The sequence below is a fragment of the Mastigoproctus giganteus genome, chromosome 9 (assembly GCF_048544385.1).
Source record: "Mastigoproctus giganteus isolate SK-2022 chromosome 9, ASM4854438v1, whole genome shotgun sequence".
Classification (NCBI taxonomy): Eukaryota; Metazoa; Arthropoda; class Arachnida; order Uropygi; family Thelyphonidae; genus Mastigoproctus; species Mastigoproctus giganteus.
Window position 1 is genome coordinate 98,482,079 of NC_143583.1, and position 15,228 is coordinate 98,497,306.

At 37.7% G+C, this 15,228-nt stretch overlaps 1 protein-coding gene across 2 annotated transcripts in view; it reads left to right on the forward strand.

Moving 5' to 3' along the window:
- LOC150080583 (uncharacterized) overlaps positions 1-15,228 on the forward strand; it is a 95,356-nt gene that overhangs the window by 41,542 nt on the left and 38,586 nt on the right. Inside the window, exon 1 of one of the 2 annotated variants that reach the window (XM_090381452.1) lies at positions 3,007-3,105. The exons of the other annotated variant lie outside the window; for it this stretch is intronic. The gene's annotated coding sequence lies outside the window, so the exon portion shown is untranslated. Of the gene's footprint in view, positions 1-3,006; positions 3,106-15,228 lie in introns of those variants that run through there. 2 annotated transcript variants of the gene reach the window in all.

Consider the following 15,228-nt stretch of genomic DNA (forward strand, 5'->3'; position numbering starts at 1 on the left):
GTCATGATTTGTTTTTCTTAAAGTGCAAATGGTAATATTCCACTTTCACGCAACATTATATAGCGTGAAGAACTCTTTCTTTAAGGTACATGCAAGACCCATTCTTATACAAGCAGATACATTCAAGATACACTGAACCATTCTTGAGAAATATCTACGTCCTTGAGAGCCATAGATATTTCAGTTCCTTAGACGATGCATTTTTAATACCGGTGAGGCTTGGGGTCATATGTCTTGCCACTACAACCCACCACGTTGCCTGGATTCAATACTTTGCAGGTATTCTGATTATGAAGAAAATTCCGCCTCCCATTCCTTCGGGAGGTGTCGGTGAACTGTAAGACTTAACACGTGTTTCTTATTTTTAGAACATGTCAAAAAGCTTTGCGCTAATCTTCAGTCATCCTTCGGGGACGGGGTACAGTCCCTTTGGGAGAACCTCCGGCGTGCCGTACATAAATAGAATGAAGGAGAGACTTAATTTTATTCTTAGAGAACATCACAGTTAATTAGTATGTTGGGTGGTTTAAAGTTTCACATTTCGAGAGGTTATGTACGAGCGTGTAGTGCACGCGAGTTCATTTGATACAAGTGAAGACATCTTTTTTTTTTTCTTTTTAACTGAGGAACTCCGCAAAATATGAATGACCTCTACGAGAGTATTAGATAGAGAAGGTGAAGGGAGAAACACACATACGGACGTACATACTTGAGTTTGTAAACATACGAGTATGCTCACATACACAAAAGCAAGCAAGCACGCACACCTAATGTTTACCAGGAAACACAAGACCACAAAAGATTCAGTGATGGTCTCTTCATTCTAGCACTGTGCAAGCTATTATTATACAGTCGTTAGCGAACATAGACGTTTGTTTCCAGACAATAACCCAACCCAAGCTGGAGTACTAATTTTTTTAACCTCCTTTTTTGTATATGGCGTAGTAGAAGTGGAACTACAATGAGTTCTTTGGAAAAGATCAGAGATCAAAGGTTAAGGTCGGGGGGAAACATACAAAACGGACCTAATTTTTTAAGTTAAAAAATACCCCATAAAATTTTAATTGAGCATTAAATTGTAGAACTAGAGCTATGGCTCTTAGTTTTTTCTTAATTAAAATTTTATTAAAATTTAATAAGAAACTCTGCTGAAACTGCAGGCACTTTAAGGAAAATAAGAAAAGAATTTTGGATGTTTTTGTGGAAAATGAAACTCGCGATAGAGGTCATTTGAATGGCAACTTATGATTATTTTAAAAAAGATAATTAATTTTTTTTGCTTTTCTTTTTTTCTCTTTCTCTTTTATTTTCTTTTATGTTTTCTGCCCTCTCTTTTTTAGCTCCTCAAGATTTCTCAGGAGAGATAGAAAGAGCTAGTAAGAGGAGGAAAATTTATGTGCAGTTGTTGGCCATCCTTATTTTACAGGCCATATTATGTCATTGTGTATTACATCTATGCAAGAGTGCCTAGATTGGGACGATTTGCATGTTTTGCGGTCTGAAAAACTTGGAATAACTCGTGGGGAACCCCCTATTCCCTGAGATCGACTAACTACAGTCTCGAATGAAGAGGACTTTAGAAATTCCTCCAGTCATCTACGGGAATCGAACTCAGACCTCTCGAAACGAGTGAAATGTGGCAAAACCACTATACTGTCACGCAGGACTCGTACTGATATTTGCAGCTTGATATTTCACATACTGATCCAGAACTGCTTTCTGTATGGTGCTCTCTCGTTGATTATCTTCATATCCCCAATTTAGTCAGGTTGCTGCAAGTATCAAATGCGCTCTCTCTCTCTGTCTGTTAGCAGACAGACCTCAATGACACGATTCCATTCACCTGTTATCTCGTTAGTTGGGATGGTTTAGCCGCTTAGCGGATAGTGTGCCAAGTTCGGCCTGCTAAATCCATCTTTGAGCAGTGTCCCCGTTGTTTGTGGAGGTAGTCTACAATTATCGGTGACCGAGTAGTCTGAAGAAGACGGTCATTGGCAACCTACTTTCTTTTCTAGCCAAGTGTGACTCACCGTGTCCTCCGACTGCAGCAGCCCTGCCAGAAAGAAGTGCTCTGGGGGATATGATTTGCTTTTTCAAGCTGCGATACTTCATTTACGACCTTGTAATATACAGGTCTCATTATTTAGAGTGAAGAGGCTTCTTGAAAACCTTCAAAGGGCGTAATTTCGTGACGTAGGCTTTCTCAAATGCTTATCACTCTTCGACCTCTTATTTCGTGACTTAAAGCGTCTTTCCTTGACACCAAGACTACGAGATTTACAACGCTTTAGATTTGATCTTCAGAGTGATGTATTCTGTTGTTGTTCTCTAAAAGCAAATAAATCAAGATAATTGGAGCTCAGCAGTCGATGTTTTGGTATCTATTTATGCATCTGGATTTGTCTTTTTTTTATTATAAAACGTGGTTTTTTTCCACAGTATTTGTATATGAGCAAAATTTTAGTAAATCAACTGAAATTAAAATGTTTCTTTTAATATTGGTGAGGGTTTGATCGCCGAGAAAATAAATCAGACGAGATCTCGAGCCACTGTATGATGATGGAAAGATAACCAGGCTAGTTAGAAATGAGAATAAATTGTATACAGCTATCAGGTATCCAATGGATATCATGTTTCCTCTTTGTTTTAAAATAATTCTTTAATTATAAATGTACAATATGTATTCATACTAATGCACAATGTTAATTTTCAAAGGTGAATTGCGGGGTCAGTGGTCAGAGGTCTTTAAGAGTATATCAATATTCAGTATCAAAGCTTAGGATACTTGATATTCTTACACTGGTTCCGCATTCAGATGGAGCTGATGAACACCACCTGCGAAATAATGAATATTAAAATGTTCATTATTTTCGAAATGGCACACAGGTGTCAAGGACCTTTGACATCTGGGTGTCACTGCGGTTGCGTAACCGAAAGATCCAGAGTATATAATGTTGATCGTACTATCAGATTGCTCAACTCAGAGCTGGATTCTTCAGTTGGAAGTGAAGTCCCCGCTGTTATTTTATTACTGTTTGGATAAAATAATCCGCTTTAGTCTTTAATCAACAGTGAGCGGTTAAGGAAGAACAGAAAGGAAGAAGGGTAATAGAAACCTTAACTATTTTAGTTAATTATTAATATGATTAATGCAGCCTAAGTATTATAATGCATTCAGAAAGTTTCCGGAATTATTATTATTTTTTTTTTTATGAAAATTAGTGAGAGTGCTTACTTTAAGTAACGTCTTTAGCGCTTTCACTGCAGCAATTTTAACTTTGTCAGCATCTTTGAAGTGAAAACCTCTTGGCAATTATTTTACTGTTGGAAAATCGAAAAAAGGCTTGTTTGTGTGAGATGTGGTGAGTAAAGCGGATGTTCTAACCTTAGACCATTTCTACCATATTTTCCTCGCTTCTCTCGGGAGGATGAAATCCTAAATAATTCTTGGTACGCGACTACATAAACTACACAAAATTGATAACACTACATAAAGACCACATAAGACTAAAAAAAGACTACACAAACTTAATACATTTTAATATATGTGACCTGTGTGAAATGATTTTAATTTGGATAACCTTTTGCGATTTGTCAAATCTCAAATGTCACAAGGACTAGTTGTTGGAAAGAAAACGTTTAAATCGGAGAGTCAGTTAAGGGGAATTCCAGTGTAAAAAAAATAGAAAAAAAATATATATTTACGTTTCACTGAAAATTGTGCTACAATTATTTTTACTGTTTCTAATTACCCACAAAAAATTCCAAAAAGTGGACATGATTTTACTACACAAGGTTGCTAATGCGACCTTATCGAAAATTTTCTTGGAAATCTGTAACTCCATTAAAGAAAGGAAGCCAACATTTCCTTCTCACCCATCCCTTGAGAGTGTAGGCGGATTGATGATGAACTTTCAGGTTCAATTACACTTTCCAGGTTGCCATTCGCATGAGAAACAAAGTACAATATTGAAAATAAGTTAAAACTAATGATAGTAACTTATACGAAAGATTTTGGATAGCTGATTATTTCGTAAGAAGCACTACTGGCCAAGGCCATTGCAACCAGTTTCAGTCGGGCTTCCACTGAGACGATGCCAAATTCCAAGAAATTAAATGTATTGGCTCCATGCTACATTAAAGATGAAGGGGTGGGGGGGTTGAACAGATGCTATGTTTAAGTTGACGTGTGAGGATATATAGGTTTGGCACCTGCTATTAAAGTGTCAGCAGAACGAGAATAAGGGATGACGTGCAGATCTAGTCACGTCTGCTGTTTAAATATCATTTTCTTTGCTTACATGAGGAAACCTTTGGTTCTGTCAGAACATCCATTTCATGCTGCCCGTAGAATAAAAGGCCAAAATGTTCTTAATCAAAATAAAACTAAACAATGGAAAATATTACCTTCTGAAAATGACGTCATCTGGTGCCTCTTAATGGAATTTTGCTGCGGGATGCAAGATGGACGGCCTTAACTGCACATGCTTTTAAACTATGATGCCACACCCCTTCTGCATTGATTCATTTGAAACACCCAAGTATGTGTTAACGGTTATATGTCTGTAGATCCGTTTTATTGTAGCCTTAGCCTATGGTGACGCAAGACCTTTAAATAATGTGAGGTACACTGCTTGACAAAATTCACAGAAAAAAAGGCTTTTCATGAATATTTTATTGTAAACAGTGTCACCGAAGATGAATATTTGATATAATAGGCATCCTGGAACGCAAATCCCGAGTATCCAATAGAAATCGATCTACCACCTTACAGATTGCACATTATGCAAATTATTCATGACTATAAAAACACGCGTTACGACCACATCACTTCATTCTCAGTTTTTGGTTTGCTCAGTGGAACAGCCACATTTCCAGTACTCAAGATGGTAGGTCCTCGTTTAGGTGATCTTTCAGATGGCGGGCCGTTGGACGACTTGAAGCCGGGAAGTCACAGGTGGTGATGGCAAGTTGGCTTAATGTGTTACGGAGTGCCGTTTCGGCACCATGGAAACAGTCTCAGGAGACAGAAACTATTACAAGATGAGCTGGTCAAGGTCTCCCGAGGGCTACAGCAACCAGAACAGACGGCTATCTGGCTCCAACAATAAGACGGAATCCTACGATGTCCTGTCACCAATGTCTCTTGAGATTGCTGCGGCCACAGGTGAAAATATTTCCAACCGGACTGCATTAAGAAGGCTCAATTCAATGGACTCTATGCAACAAAGCCGGCCATCTGAATCCCGTTAACCTGGAACCACCGCAGAGCTCATCGAAACTGGTCAATTAACATGTGACTTGGAGCCCTGACAAATTGGAGTACACTTCTGTTCTCTGATGAGTCCCGTCTTAGTCTACAAAAATATTCTAGACATTATTTCGTCTGGAAACAACGAGGAATGCGGTACCATACCTTCAACGTCAGAGAAAGGGACACTTACGGTGGAGGCGGTGTTCTCGTGTGGGACAGAATAATGATCAACGGTTGCACCCATCTTCATGTTTTTGATAAGAGTACCGTAACTGCGCAGAGGTACCGAGAACAGATCATCGAACACTATGTGCGACCTTTTTTAGGGATACGGTTGACCCAGATTTTCTTTTCATGCACGACAACGGCACTCTATATAGATCTCAAATGGCAGAGGAATATCTTGAAACTGAAAATATCCAAGGAGTGAAGTGGCCAGCACTATCACCAGACTTAAATCCGATGAAACACTTGTGGGACGCCCTTGGGCGTCGCATTGCACGCCAACAGCGAACTCCTCGTTCATTTGGTGAACTGAGGTCTGCGCTGATGAAAGAATGGGATGTGTTGCCACAGAATTTTATAGACACTATTATTTCGAGCATGGTTCGCCGCTGTTAGACCTGTTTAGCCGTTGGAAGCGATCATACGCCGTACTGATGTCATGTGACCATATTTTCGAGCATCTTGTACCGACTTTTGTAGCATGACTTTTTTGGTAATTCCTCTACAACCTCTATAATTGTCCCTTATACCTGTCCGAAGTTTCTCATTGTCTCCTCATTTCATCGTTACTCTGTGGTACACCATCATATCAAATTTTGTCCCGTTTCATCGCAAGCTGCACCACGTTTTCTACGTGTTCTGTTAATTTTGTGGAGCAGTGTTTTACTCTGATTTTCTTAGAAAACGAAATGCACAAGGCATAATTCCTTCTGGGTTTTGGTAATTACACTACATAGTAGTTCAAATTTATGGGTTAACTATGGTATATATACACCGATATTATATAGTTAATGATTTTCATAATACATAGTATTCGTCATTATCTATTTTTGGACAAATTTTAAGTGATTTTTAACCGAGGGCATGTGGAAGGTATATCCTTTCTGCTCCTAGTTAAAATTGGTTAGTTTAAAAAAGAAAGAAAAAAGTCTCAGGCGAATTTGCTTAACGAAACTGGCAATCAAAATGACAGCGTGATTGAGAGATTCATTACTGCAATTAGCAGATGTTGAAAGCGTAGCTTGACGAAACAATATCGCTGAACACATTTTCGCACAACAAAACGTAATTTTGTTGGGCGAAATGCGAGAATATCATAACAACGACTTCTTAAATATATATTTACACTTATTGTTGAACTTGGCCCGAAATAGCCAATGTTCGCTAAGCCCATCCTTAAACTTATCTGTTCACATGCTGTTGTAATTCCCATTTCTGTTTTAGTGTTTAAACTTGCGTCTACATATCACCTGTTCCTAAGATTTCTCTGACTTACGAAACCTTAGTCACACTTCCTTAAATAATTGCAGTTTACTTAACTCCCCAGGCTTTCTTCTTAGGTGGGTTATGCCACTATGAACTGCGCTGACTGCTTTGAAATCCGTAACGAATTTCAGGCAATCTGCAACCCTTCACAACTAGAATGGCGGAAAATTTCCAACAGAGTTGCTTTGTACTTTGCATTGGTCTCACGTATGATGGCATGACACCTCTCCAAACTGAGCGGGCTTCTTTCTAAAAAAAAATCTTCGCCGTACTAACTCGAAGGTACACTCTATTCCAAAAGTTATATTACAGACACTAAATCTGAGATATCAAGAAAAATATCTTTTATGGATGGAATTCTATTCTATGGAATTTTATTAAATCTTTTTGGGAAGAGCATCATTATGTGACTCAAGCATTTTGAGTATGAAAAGAAATACGCCTCATTTTAGTGAATCGTAACTATATAAAAGTGGGCAGCTAGTCATGCATATTTAAGAGTTTAACAGAGAACGATCAACTCTGTCATCCAAACTCTTACAACCAATTGCATGCTGTTTACAAAGGCTGACGATAAGATCTTGTGATAAAAAATTCCACTCTTCAAGAGATCTTAATGCATGGAGGATTCTAGGAGGGCTGATACATCAGCGTCATCCAGTTATCCTCCTTAAAACATTCCCAACATGTTTAATCGGATTTCATTCGGCGATTTGGCTATCTTCTCCATCCAAAGAATATCTTCACGTTTAAAGAATTCGTCGACCAGGGTGAGTCTACGTGGAAGAAAATATGAATTGAGGTTTTATTGAACATTTCAAAAACCTCACAGAGGACTCAAGGACTGGGTCCCTATATCTCTTGAGCTGTTACGGTGCCTTCCTCAGAGGTGTGAAGATTGGTACGCCCGCTTGTCATGATGCTTCTCCATATTAGATCTCTGTCACTATATTTACACTTATTGTTGAACTTGGCCCGAAATAGATGACCACAAACCATGGTACATATTTCATAGGTCACTTTAATCGAAGCTTTTCATCTACAGTTTGCGATGAAACGGTCGTTCCTGTGGCTGCTGAGAGAGAACACCTCGACTAGCGATTGTCCTGTCCTGTCCTGTCACTCAACGCTCCTAATCTTACAAACTTCTACATTGTGCTCTAAAGAAAGAGAAAACCTAATAAGACGAGTTCTTTCCCGCGTTAGATTAATCGAGTGGTGCTGTTGTGGTAAACACTTTTATAGCTCGCTTGATTTGTATGGTCTAAAGCTTACAACAGCATTCTGAAATCTTATGTGGGTTTATCATTTTTAATTATATCAGGTTTAATGAAAATAATTGAAATTATTTTTGAAAATTAGTGTAACGGCGTCTCACTCACAATATCATGCTAACGTATGCCATTCGTTTTTAATGAGGGGCATCGCTGCCGCTTTGATTAAAAAATATATATATATATATTTAAGCTTATTTAGAACAATGGCATTACTTACATATTGTCTTTTATTTATTTACATATTTCTTATTTACGGAGTACTCAGGCTCCAAACTCGGGTGGGAAAAGTTGAAATGAAGATATAATACATTGAACGTTATACAAATTTAGACTTAATGAAACAGAGTGAAGAGCATTTTAGACGTGCTGTCAGGACAGCTCATGGGGTTTTGTCAATAATGTACAGGAATTTTCCAGCAGGTGATTATCCTAGGAAGTGGTTAGGCCAGATCTTCAGTACTGCATACAGGTCCTGAAGCTTCATTTTAGGAAGGCTGTAGATCTATTGGAATGGGTGCTGAAAAGATTAACGAAATTAGTGAGGGTTACAAAAGGGTGCTCTTACCAAGCACCCTTTTGTTTTGCTCATACTACGCACATGAGAGAGCATGAATGCCAATTGAGGAAGAATAGTTGCAGAATAGATGTGTGGAGGTTTGCATTCAGCCAGCGGGTAATTGATTTGGTGGAACAAACTTCCATCTGGTGTTGTCGAAGTGAGTAGTTTGAATAAATTCAAAGAAGGACTAGATAAAAAATTAGAGAGGATGAAAAGGTGATTTGGAAAGTGTTGGTTTTTAATATTTTTGGCTGATGCTGTTATATGCTTGCTTTCTTGTATCATTTGCCAAATTTCTTGTTCATAGATGGGCATAAATGGGTTAAGCTTATAAGCAATTCGGTATTTGTTTATTACCTGAAAGAAATAGAACAGAGGACTAGCGAGTAAATAATGAGTAGGAAGAATAGCAGTGAGAAATACGTTTGATAACTAGAATTCAGGCAGGCTATAGTGAAAGCTATTTGTTCAAGAAGAGATGGAGAATCAGTAATAGAGTTAATGATATTGTGAACAAAACGAAACCCATGGAGTTGTCGTCTAGAGCAGGGAGGGGAGGGACGATTCTGAAATGAGAAAAGTGATTCACTATTCTGCCAATGAAAGATAAGCTGATTTCGAAAGCTTGACTTGCTCTGATCTATAAGAACAGTATTGCTGTTTTAAGGTACCGAATGATAATCTGAAGCAAGATGTTTGTAGAAAAGGATTATAACTTTGTTACTCTTGAACGCCGAGTTGGAACACTTAATTTAACCCAGAAGTTTGGAAATCCAAGATATTGTGAGATCGATATGGCAGGAGGGATGAAGAGCAGGCCGAAATAAAACATGTAAGTCATTGAATGTGTCAATACTTGGCAATAAAGTGAATTTCCCAAGAATTTTGTTGAGCTAGGGTGAAAGAGAATCAAGACAAGATTAGAGATCATCGCTGTTAGCTGGAGGATTGATGACTTTAAAAAGTTTATCTGTATAAAATTACCACTGAACATTAGCAGACTAAAATACAGTTGACAGATCGCTAATGTAAACAGCAAACAGAAACGGACCTAAGGGCAAACCTTAAGAGGCACCTTGTGAAACTGTAAATAAAGTTGATGAAGTACTTTCAATTATTACTGATAGTTGACGATTGCTAAGCAGTAAATCAAGCAGATCTAGAAAAGTGGATCGTTTGCCATAAATTGAAAGCGTGAAGAGAACATCAGTGTGAACGGAGTCATATGCATATGAAACATCAAGGAATAAGGAATCTGATTTCCTTTTTCTAAACCCAGTCGTAGGAAATGAGAAATAGGGCGGATTTAAAATGGATTTTATGGGAAGAAAAGTATGTTGATGATTATTTATAGAAGGGTAAAGGTAAATTAAGGTATTTATACAGCACGAGTTCGAAAAGTTTGGCAATTATGATAAGCATAGTAACGGATCGACAGTCTTAATTTTAATAATTACTAAATTAATCTTCTCGTTCGTTTTTCTAAGGTGATGTTTCTAAGTTAGCGCTGCAAGCAGTGCTGTAGTTAAATTAAGTTGGTTTAAATGTAGTCTTAATCTAATTATACCTTTCGAAGTTAATGGAAACGGCCTTAATTCCAGGCGTTTTAAAGGCCATCCATGCTTGCCTCCTCATTGTCGCAAAATCTCAGAGCTTATTAAACTTAGGTCACCGATTAAGAACCCCCCCCCCCCCTATTACCGGTATTCAAAAAGTCTTCACTGAAATTAATACCAGAAGCATTATTTCTAAAACATAGGGTTCTGGCATGTAAGAATATGTTTATACACCACACGTATGCAAAATATGAATATATATGAGTATCTTACAAACTGAAATTTGCTTGCAAGAGTTCTAATATTTGACTATTAAAAACCCATTTAGGATTTTTTAAAAATCAAAGGAATGTTCTGATCTTTAAGTTCAGTAGCTAAGCATTCAAATGTACCCAGAGCATCTCTAGAGAAAGTCGTGCATGAAATTTGAACTCTCAGGATTGAGTTTCTGAGAAAATAAAGAAGAAAAGAATATTTATAATATATCTACAAGCAGCTGATCATCGAAACTTTTAGCAATTATTATCTATTAACAGTACTTTATTAACAGTGACTTAATAAATGCAAACATTTCCATTTGTCCTCGGAAAGTTTCTATCTCTTGCTCTAAGCTAAAACTTTTTTCTGATATCCTTAGATTGTATCTGATATTATTACCTGTCTTATCGAAATATATGTGCATAGAACGTAAGAAATTTCTTATCTGTACAGGAAAGTGAGGTGTTTTTGCTACTGACGCCTTCGGAATTTCATTTGTAAGGATGGTCGGACTGCTGATGCTAAGACAGATTCCTTAACTCCACGACAAGGACAGAAAATTTGGATCAAGCTGAATTCGAAGGAGAGAACGAACACTTGCAAAACCACACAATGAATGTTAAGTTGTCACGAGGAGTAGGTTGTTTTCGAGAGTGATATGACGTATGTGCCAACACCCACTCCTTCTAAAGCTGAGTTCATCAAGTTGTCAAACTCGTAACTGTCCGGGTTTCAATAAATTGCGACGTATTGTGTAATTCTGATATCACTCACCTGTGCCTAACATCCGTCCTGTCACCCACTCACTCTTTTTCGTTCTACTTCTCCTATAATTTTAAAATATTTTCAAACCACTGTTCGTCGGCCAATATTTCTGATTTCCTTCCTAGAAACGATAACCACGGTGCCCAAACTTCACAAAGTTAAATTCTGATTATCATTACGACAAAAAAAGTGCTCTATTCTTTTCTAATTGACAGTTAAACTCAGAAATGAAGATTGAAGTTCTATATAAGATCATTGTTGAAATAATTAGCTACTTGAAATGAGTTCCCATGCACACTTTCTCTAAAATTCGGACTTTCGTAATTTAATTAATCCATACGGGAAGAAACATCAGCCTTATTCTACTTCAATTTTATGAACTGAACCAGCTCAGCTGAGTGGTCAAACACGAGAGTACAGTAGCACGTGTTTGAGCTAACCCTGATTCTAGCTCACATCACTCTTAAATCTTGCAAACTCCCTTATGTTATGTGGCCGTCCCGCAATATAAACGGAAAATTTATTTATTTTAGATGATCCGCAAGCAAGTTTGGTGTTCAAAAGAAGTACAACATGGTTCAGAGTAATTTCGGATTCAGCATGGATCCCTTTTCACTGTTCTGACAGTTTTGGGAAGGGCACTGATTTCTATTACCGAGACCTTCCTCTTTTCTCATGACCTCCTCCAAGTTTAATTAGTTGACCTTAGTAATAAGACTAGAACTGTTTTTTGTTTGTTTTTTTCACCTTCTTTGGAGTTAGGGTGTCCGTGTTCTTTTTGTATTATGGATATCCAACAAAGGTTGATGGTAACTTCCTAACCAGGAAGGCGTGTTGGAGGAATTTTTTACTTTACGTTCTTTTTTTTTTTTTTTTTTTGTTAGTTTTGTAATGTGTGGGAACAATAAACTACTGGTCTGGTTTTGCTATTATTTATTAATACATTATATAAATATGCAAAAATCATCGCAACTTTATTTTGGAACCTTCCACCACACAGCAAATAAATATTTGTTGGTCCAATGTTTTGGGGAAGTGGGAGGTTGACACATCAACTACTTTGGAGAATACGAAAATGAATATAATTTTAAAACTTTTAGTTTTGTTTACATCTTCAGGGCGTTAAGCTCAGTTAGTAATGAGGCGAGATTTCTTAACTCAGTGCAGTCTGTTTTGAAAAGACTATTTCTAAGGCGACCTGACGCAGTCGAATGGTCAGCCTGGGCGTACAATAGCACATGTGGTTGAGTTAGCCGCGTGTGCTACTGTACGAATGGAAGTAGAAGCCATGTGGTTCAAGTTCACGTGAAGTTCACGTTCAAGTTCGTTCAAGTTCACGTTTTAAATACATTGTTGTTATTTGGTTTTTAGGAGCATTAGCAACTAAGGCCATATTGCTCCGGGGATATGCGGTGGTCGTTCCCTGACCTTTTCCGCATCCTCCGTATTTAGTGGTCACGGGCTCGAACCCCGGTCTAATCAAGAAGCGTGTGCTACGCATTGCTGCTCCTGTCCACCTGGCTACGGAGGCGCCTTTTAAATACAGTAGTATTCATTGTCAAACTGATTAGTCAGTTGTAAACTCTAACCTGCGTAATCTTGTCGCGGTATAAAAAGCTTTTAATGGTAACTCGATTCAGATTCGTCGTTCACTTTCATCATATGCAGCGGACAACAAACCTTTTTTCGCTTGCTATTGCCTCCCACCCCCTTCCTCCAAATACCAAAAATTACTGATATGAAGAAATATTACTCATAAGAATTTTTGTTACTAGGAAAACTGGAATTAAAACATTGCTTTAAATTCTTAAACATAAGGTCAGCAAACGTTTGTGTTTCCAGTTGTGCGCCCTGGCAACAAAAGCTAACAGGAATCAGCGAACCAAATCAGGCAATTTGTATTGTGCTTACAAATTGCCTGTTTTGGTTCGCTTCTGTTTCAGGGATGAAAAATTATGCACTCCTAATATCAGACAGAGTGGCAGGACCATGGTGTGAAAATAGCGCTCGAAAGGATTCGAACCTGGGCCTTTGCCACTTGGTACGAAATATCTTACTGTTCCAGCTGAAAGAATGGATCAAGTAAGGATAAATGAAACAAACTTTTCATCGCGGCCAGTAGAAGACAGAACATCTATACAGAAAAAGAATGAGCTAATTTTATGCAGATTTTTTTCTTCTGGGGAGGAGGCATGGGTTAAGTAGATGAGTTTTAGCAATAATTATAGCATTTTTTAATATAATTTTACTAGGCAAAGGCCGGAGTAATAGTTCTAAATCAAACAGCAATAAATCATTTTAGTTTTTCACGAACACGCACGCATATGCGATAAGCATATCTATTAACGCCTCAATATTAAAATCTACGTGTCCACAGAGAAATTCGCGTCCGTAGAAAAATTCGAATAAATGACTGCAAACCTGAATTGATTAATATGGAAGGGTTGTCGTGTGTGGTCTACGCTTCTATTCATTAATTCTTCATTGCTGTCCTTGAAGTGTCACCAGCTTACGAATTTTGAATGCTATTGAATACCAATTCATCGAAAGGAGAGAGAGAGAGAGAGAGATACGAGACATCGTTTAAAATAGTCCCACTCCCGATATTGGTGGGAAGCTGATTCATGTGACAGAATGAGTCAGAGAGCAGCTCTTTTGGCGTGCTATGTACGTGCCCATCCAATAGAATACGCCTATTCAATAGGCGAATTTAAGAGATATTGCATCCCCGTTTTATTTCTTTTTGGGGAAAACATTTGTATCGCCCGAAGACTCGATTATAACTGACACAGCTGCCAAAACCTTGTGTTGTAATAGTTCATAACTGAAAATGTGTCAAGTGCGAACAACATGATGTTCCACAGAGGCGGCAGTGCATTTTGAAGCTATTTCCGTAGCTCGACAGAGGTGCTTGACAAAACTTGTTCGGCAGGGAACCTTGCTCTCTTTGTGTTTCAAAATACTTCCGCTCAACAAAACATCTGCTCCAGTCCATTAGTACATTTTTCGTCCCTGTTTAGAAAACTGTTACTGAACTTTCGAAATGCAACTTTCAGCCCTCTAAATGTGAATGCCGAATGGATTCTTTTTTCAGTGCAGTCCAAGTAAACGTAATAGAACAATGGGGGTTTTTACTGATATAAGAAAACAGAAATTACTCTCGAATTTTTCTTCATTATCTGAACTTTTTAAACATTTAGTCTTGGAAAACAAAAGACTACACGTGCTTAATTTTCTTCGGTAAAAAAAAAGAAAGCAATTTGCTTAGAATGCAAATATTTTTCATTTAATCTTTTATCACACGAGTTAAAAAGATATTACATGTCGCCTCCAAGTACCATTGACACGTTGAGTCACGAATCAATTAGAATATCTTCATACTGCATTTTTTTCGATGCCTAATGAGCTAGCCAGCCACTGGATGCATCTTAATTTTTTTTTTTAAATTTACTACTGGTGGATCATCAGCCATTAGATAGCTGATGATCCTCCAGTTGAATCACAATAAATTGAAGATGCTTTCTAATCATGTGTTCAAATATCCTCCAAATTTAAGGATGATCAATCTATCGCGCGGTGAGCTTATGACAGTGCAAGGCAGTTTTGTGCAATATCAAATTTTGAAGCAAATGTTTGCTCTCTATTTCGGATTTAAATTCTCATTCGGATTTGAGTTGAATAATGTTTCAATCCTGTCTTATAGGAAAAGCGCTATCATTAATCTTTTTGTAATTTACGTGAAATATATAATGCTTTTAAACATTTGCTACTTCGGTTATTGGATTATTTTAAGAAACAGTACGTAATAAATTGAATTATCCTCGGATAGAGGGCATCGTGGTTGAGTTAATTTGTTACTTGCTACCCAACTGAGTTAGCCAGGCTCAATAGGAGCGGTAGAGAGTTCCCCCAGAATTTTACCCAATTCATTCCTCCTGCAAACACTAACTTCAGATTAGCTTCAGGCAGAACACGCTGTTTGGTTATAACTAAGGCGACTCAGGTTGTCTTAACAATCCATCTTTGAAATACAGGCTTGAGTTGGTACGCATAAAAATCAAAAGTAAA